Here is a 7,405-nt window from a genome sequence, read left to right as displayed (position 1 = left end):
TAGATTTTTGGTTTCTGATTATCATGAGGTCCATATATAAAAAATGTGGAATGTTTCCCAAATTTGCATGTCATACTGCACAGGGGCCATATTTATCTTCTCTGTATGATACCAATTTATTAAATGTGCTGTAGAATCTAACACTGAAGAGGTTTCTTGAGTTAATTTTGAGTGAGCAAAGTAAGACACAAATGAGTGTGAGTTAAACTATTGCTGCTTAAAAAGTTGCTTCAAAATTTAGTGTCTTGAGAAGACAATAAATATGCACTTTTGGTCAGATTTCTCTTGATTATATTCTATAATAATTGAGTCTATTTGTATATAAAAGAAGAACATATGGAGTGAGAGAAACATTTGCAAACTATATATCTGATAAGATATTAATATCCAAAATATGCACCAAAGTTATACAACTCAATAACAACAACAACAACAAAATCAACTTGATTTTAAAACGGTCAGAGTACTTGAAGAGACATTGTTCAAAGAAGACGTACAAATGATCATCTACATGAGAAGGTATGAACATTTCTAATATCAGGAAAATGTAAATCAAAACCTCACATCTGTTAGGGTGGTTATTATCAAAAAGACAAGAGATAGCAAATGTTGGCAATAATGTGGAGAAACAGGAACCCTGATACAGTGTTTGTGGGAATGAAAATTGGTGTACTCAATATGAAAAACAATATGGGTGGTGGTCAAAATATTAAAACAGAACTACCATATGATCTAGAAATTCCATTAGAAATTAATCACTATCCAGAAGATATATCTGCACTCCCATGTCTGTTGCAGCATTATTCAGAATAACCAAAATATGGAAACAATCTAAATAACATAAGTATCCACTGATGTGTGAATGGATAAAGAAAATGTGAAATATATGTACATATAATGGAATATTATTGTGCCATAAAAAGAAGAAAACTGCCATTTGGAAAAACATGAATGGGTCTTCAGGCAATAGGCTAAGTGAATCAAATCAGTCAGAGAAAGAAGAATACTGTATGATCTCACTTACAGGTAGAATCTGAAAACATCAAACTTATAGAAACAGTAGAATGGTGGTTGCCAGGGACTGAGGGGTGAAGGAAATGAGGAGAAGCTGGTTAAATAGTACAGGCTTGAAGTATAAGATTCATAAATTCTAGGATGTAAGGTACAGCAAGGTGACTATAATTAATAGTAATGTATTGTACTCTTGAAAGTGGCAAAGAGAGTAGAGCTTTCCCATTCCCACTATAACAACAATAAAAGGGAAATAGTGTGAGTTGAAGGATGTGTTAACTAACCTTATTGTGGTAAAGATTTTGGTATCAAATCCTCATGTTGTACACCTTAAACTTACAAAAGGTTATATATCAATTATATCTCAATAAAGATGAAAAATAATTTTTTTTTTTTCCCTTGGAGTCTTCAGCTGAAATGGCTGGAGAAACATTTGTACTTGAACATCATGTTAAACTACTGGGGAAAGAACTGACTTCATGCCAATATTCAGTTTTCCCTGAAAGAATAAGCAATTACGGCATGATCTCCACTCACTAAATATTCTCACATTTCAGGAACATTTTACAGTTTTTTTCAAAATACAAGTAGAGGAGCTTCAAAATGGCAGAAGAGTAAGACGCAGAGATCACCTTCCTTCCCACAAATACATCAGAAATATATCTACATGTGGAACAACTCCTACAAAACACCTATTGAATGCTGGCAGCAGACCTCAGACCTCCCAAAAGGCAAGAAACACCCCACGTACCTGGGTAGGGCAAAAGAAAAAAAGAAAAAACAGAGACAAAGGAATAGGGATCAGACCGGCACCGGTGGGAGGGAGCTGTGAAGGAGGAAAGGTTTCCACACACTAGAAGCCCCTTCGCAGGTGGAGACTGCAGGTGGCAGAGGGGGGGACCTTCGGAGCCACAGAGAAGAGCACAGCAACAGGGGTGCAGAGGGCAAAGTGGAGAGATTCCCGGACAGAGGATTGGTGCCCACCAGCACTCACCAGCCCAAGAGGCTTGTCTACTCACCCGCCGGGACAGACGGGGGCTGGGAGCTGAAGCTTGGGTTTCAGTCGCACCCCAGGGAAAGGACTGGGGTTGGCTGCGTGAACACAGCATGAAGGGGTTAGTGTGCCTCGGCTAGCTGGGCGGGAGTCCGGGAAAAAGTCTGGACTTGCCGAAGAGGCAAGAGACTTTTTCTAGCCTCTTTGTTTCCTGGTGCACAAGGAGAGGGGATTAAGAGTGTCACTTAAAGGAGCTCCAGAGATGGGCGTGAGCCGCAGCTATCAGCGTGGACCCCAGAGACGGGTATGAGGCGCTAAGACTGCTGCTGCCACCACCAAGAAGCCTGTGTGTGAGCACAGGTCACTATCCCCACCTACCCTCCTGTAAGCTAGAGCAGCCTGCCACGGCCAGAGTCCAGTGATCCAGGGACAACTTCCCCGGTAGAACACATGGCGCAGCTCAGGCTGGTGCAACATCACACTAGCCTCTACCCCCACAGGTTGGCCTCACATCTGTACCCCTCCGTCCCCCTGGCCTGAGTGAGCCAGAGCTCCCGAAGCAGCTGCCCCTTTAACCCCATCCTGTCTGGGTGGGGAAGAGACGCCCTTAGGCGACCTACATGCAGAGGTGGGTCAAAATCCAAAGTTGAACCCCAGGAGCTGTGTGAACAAAGAACTGAAAGGCAAATTACTCCCAGCAGCCTCAGGAGCAGTGGATTAAATCTCCACAATCAACCTGATGCACCCTGCATCTGTGGAATACCTGAATACACAAAAAAATCATCCCAAATTGAGGAGGTGGAATTTAGGAGCAATGATATATATCTTTTTCCCCCTTTTGTCTTTTTGTGAGTGTGTATGTGTATGCTTCTGTGTGTGATTTTGTCTGTATAACTTTGCTTTTACCATTTGTCCGAGGGTTCTGTCGGTTTTTTTTTTTTTAATGTTTTCTTAATATTATTTTTTATTTTATTTTATTTTATTTTATCTTCTTCATTCTTTCTTTTTTTCTCCCTTTTATTTTTTTTATTTTTTATTATTATTTTTTTTGTGGTATGCGGGCCTCCCTCTGCTGCGGCCTAGGGAAATTTCTCCCAGCAGTCTCAGGAGAAGAGGATTAAATCTCCACAATCAACCTGATGCACCCTGCATCTGTGGAATACCTGAATACACAAAAAAATCATCCCAAATTGAGGAGGTGGAATTTAGGAGCAATGATATATATCTTTTTCCCCCTTTTGTCTTTTTGTGAGTGTGTATGTGTATGCTTCTGTGTGTGATTTTGTCTGTATAACTTTGCTTTTACCATTTGTCCGAGGGTTCTGTCGGTTTTTTTTTTTAATGTTTTCTTAATATTATTTTTTATTTTAATAACTTTATTTTATTTTATTTTATTTTATCTTCTTCATTCTTTCTTTCTTTTTTTCTCCCTTTCATTTTTTTTTATTTTTTATTTTTTTTTTTTTTGTGGTATGCGGGCCTCCCTCTGCTGCGGCCTCTCCCGTTGCGGAGCACAGGCTCCGGACGCGCAGGCCCAGTGGCCATGGCTCACTGGCCCAGCCACTCCGTGGCATGTGGGATCTTCCCAGACCGGGGCGCGAACCCGGTTCCCCTGCATCGGCAGGCGGACGCGCAACCACTGTGCCACCAGGGAAGCCCCTCTCCCTTTTATTTTGAGCTGTGTGGAGGATAGGCTCTTGATGCTCCAACCAGGCGTCTAGGCTGTGCCACTGAGATAGGAGAGCCAAGTTCAGGGCACTTGTCCACAAGAGACATCCCAACTCCACGTAATGTCAAATGGTGAAAATCTCCCAGAGATCTCCTTCTCAATGCCAAGACCCAGCTCCACTCAAAGACCAGCAAGCTACAGTGTAGGAAACCCTATGCCAAACAACAAGCAACAAAGGAACACAACCACATCCATTAGCAGAGAGGCTGCCTAAAATCATAATAAGGCCACAGACAACCCAAAACACACGACCAGATGTGGACTTGCCCACCAGAAAGACAAGATCCAGGCTATTCCACCAGAACACAGGCACCAGTCCCCTCAACCAGGTAGCCTACACAAGCCACTGAACCAACATTATCCACTGGGGACAGACAACAAAAAGAAGGGAAACTACGAACCTGTAGCCTTCAAAAAGGAGATGCCAAACACAGTAAGTTAAGCAAAATGAGAAAAAGAAACACAGAGAAGATGAAGGAGCAAGGCAAAAACCCACCAGACCTAACAAATGAAGAGGAAATAGGCAGTCTACCTGAAAAGATTTCAGAATAATGGTAGTAAAAAGGATCCAAAATCTTGGAAATAGAATGGAGAAAATACAAGAAACGTTTAACAAGGACATAGAAGAACCAAAGAGCAAACAAACAGAGATGAACAACACAATAAATGAAATTTAAAATTCTCCAGAAGGGATCAATAGCAGAATAACTAAGGCATAAGAATGGATAAGTGACCTGGAATATAAAAGAGTAGAAATAACTACTGCAGAGGAGAATAGAGAAAAAAGAATGAAAAGAATTGAGGACAGTCTCAGAGACCTCTGGGATAACATTAAACACACTAACATTCGAATTATAGGCGTCCCAGGAGAAGAAGAGAAAAAGAAAGGAACTGAGAAAATATTTGAAGAGATTACAGTTGAAAACGTCCCTAATATGGAAAAGGAAATACTTAATCGAGTCCAGGAAGCACAGAGTGTCCCATACAGGATAAAGCCAAGAAGAAATACTCCAAGACACATATTAATCAAACTATCAAAAATTAAATACAAAGAAGAAATATTAAAAGCAGTAAGGGAAAAACAAGTAACACATAAGAGAATCACCATAAGGTTAACACCTGATCTTTCAGGAGAAACTCTGAAAGTCAGAAGGGAGTGGGCAGGACACATTTAAAACAATGAAAGAGAAAAACATACAAACAAGATTACTCTAACCAGCAAGGACGTCATTCAGATTTGACGGACAAATTAAAAGCTTTACAGACAAAGAAAAGGTAAGAGAATTCAGCACCACTAAAGCAGCTTTACAACAAATGCTAAAGGAACTTCTCTAGGCAGGAAACACAAGAGAACAGTAGCAATTCTCATATCAGTAATTCTCATATCAAAATTGACTTTAAAACAAAGACTGTTACAAGAGACAAAGAAGGACACTACATAATTATCAACAGATCAATCCAAGAAGTAGATATAACAATTATAAATATTTATGCACCCAACATAGGAGCACATCAATACATAAGGCAAATACTAACAGCCATAAAAGGGGAAATTGACAGTAACACAATCATAGTAGGGGATTTTAACATCCCACTTTCACCAATGGACAGATCATCCAAAAAGAAAATAAATAAGGAAACACAAGCTTTAATTGATACATTAAACAAGATGGACTTAATTGATACTTACAGGACATTCCTTCCAAAAACAACAGAATACACATTCTTCTCAAATGCTCATGAAACATTCTCCAGGATAGATCATATCTTGGGTCACAAAACAAGCCTTGGTAAATTTAAGAAAATTGAAATAGTATCAAGTATCTTTTCTAGCCAAAACGCTATGAGACTAGATATCAATTACAGGAAAAAGTCTGTAAGAAATACAAACACATGGAGGCTAAACAATACACTACTTAATAACCAAGAGATCACTGAAGAAATACAAGAGGAAATAAAAAATTACCTAGAAACAAATGACAATTAAAACACAATGAACCCAAACCTATGGGATGCAGCAAAAGCAGTTCTATGAGGGAAGTTTATAGCTATACAAGCCTACCTTAAGAAACAATGAACATCTCAAATAAACAACCTAACCTTACGCCCAAAGCAATTAGAGAAAGAAGAACCAGAAAACCGCAAAGTTAACAGAAGGAACAAAATCATAATATAAGATCAGAAATAAATGAAAAAGAAATGAAGGAAACAATAGCAAAGATCAATAAAACTAAAACCTGGTTCTTTGAGAAGATAAACAAAATTGATAAACCATTAGCCAGACTCAACAAGAGAAAAAGGGAGAAGACACAAATCATGGAATTAGAAATGAAAAGGGGAATAACAACTGACACTGCAGAAATACAAAGGATCATGAAAGATTACTACAAGCCCTTAAGAAACAATGAACATCTCAAATAAACAACCTAACCTTACGCCCAAAGCAATTAGAGAAAGAAGAACCAGAAAACCGCAAAGTTAACAGAAGGAACAAAATCATAATATAAGATCAGAAATAAATGAAAAAGAAATGAAGGAAACAATAGCAAAGATCAATAAAACTAAAACCTGGTTCTTTGAGAAGATAAACAAAATTGATAAACCATTAGCCAGACTCAACAAGAGAAAAAGGGAGAAGACACAAATCATGGAATTAGAAATGAAAAGGGGAATAACAACTGACACTGCAGAAATACAAAGGATCATGAAAGATTACTACAAGCAACTCTATGCCAGTAAGATAATAAAATGGACAACCTGGAAAAAATGGACAAATTCTTAGATATGCACAACCTGCCGAGACTGAACCAGGAAGAAATAGAAAATATGAACAGACCAATCAGAAGCACTGAAATTGAAGCTGTGATAAAAAATCTTCCAACAAACAAAAGCACAGGACCAGATGGCTTCAGAGGCAAATTTTATCAAAAATTTAGAGAAGAGCTAACACCTATCCTTCTCAGTCTTCCAAAATATAACAGAGGGAGGAAAACTCCCAAACACATTCTATAAAGCCACCATCACTCTGATACCAAAACCCGACAAAGATGTCACAAAGAAAGAAAACTCCAGGTCAATATCACTGATGAATTTAGATGCAAAAATCCTCAACAAAATACTAGCAAACAGAATGCAACAGCACATTAAAAGGATCATACACTATGATCAAGTGGGTTTTATCCCAGGAATGCAAGGATCCTTCAATATGCACAAATCAATCAATGTGATACACCATATTAACAAACTGAAGGAGAAAAACATATGATCATCTCAATAAATGCAGAGAAAGCTTTCGACAAAACTCAATAGCAATTTATGATGATAACCCTCCAGAAAGTAGGCATACAAGGAACTTTCCTCAACATAATAAAGGCCATATATGACAAACCCACAGCCAACATCGTCCTCAATCGTGAAAAACTGAAACCATTTCGACTGAGATCAGGAACAAGACAAGGTATTTCCACTAACATCAGGAAAAAGACAAGGTTGCCCACTCTCACCATAATTATTCAACATTGTTTTAGATGTTTTCGACACAACAATCACAGAAGAAAAAGAAACAAAAGGAATCCATATTGGAAAAGAAGTAAATCTGTCACTGTTTGCAGATCACATGATACTATACATAGAGAATCCTAAAGATGTTACCAGAAAATTACTAGAGCTTA

At 38.6% G+C, this 7,405-nt stretch overlaps 1 non-coding gene across 1 annotated transcript; it reads right to left on the bottom strand.

Moving 5' to 3' along the window:
• Positions 1-39: 39 nt before the first annotated feature.
• LOC112066535 (U6 spliceosomal RNA) lies at positions 40-144 on the bottom strand. The gene has a single exon (XR_002892712.1). It is a non-coding gene; the product is annotated as a U6 spliceosomal RNA (small nuclear RNA).
• Positions 145-7,405: the final 7,261 nt, after the last annotated feature.

The sequence above is a fragment of the Physeter macrocephalus genome, chromosome 12 (genome assembly GCF_002837175.3).
Source record: "Physeter macrocephalus isolate SW-GA chromosome 12, ASM283717v5, whole genome shotgun sequence".
NCBI lineage: Eukaryota > Metazoa > Chordata > Mammalia > Artiodactyla > Physeteridae > Physeter > Physeter macrocephalus.
Note: the sequence above shows the minus strand (reverse complement) of the source record. Positions and strands in the feature narration are given on the sequence as shown.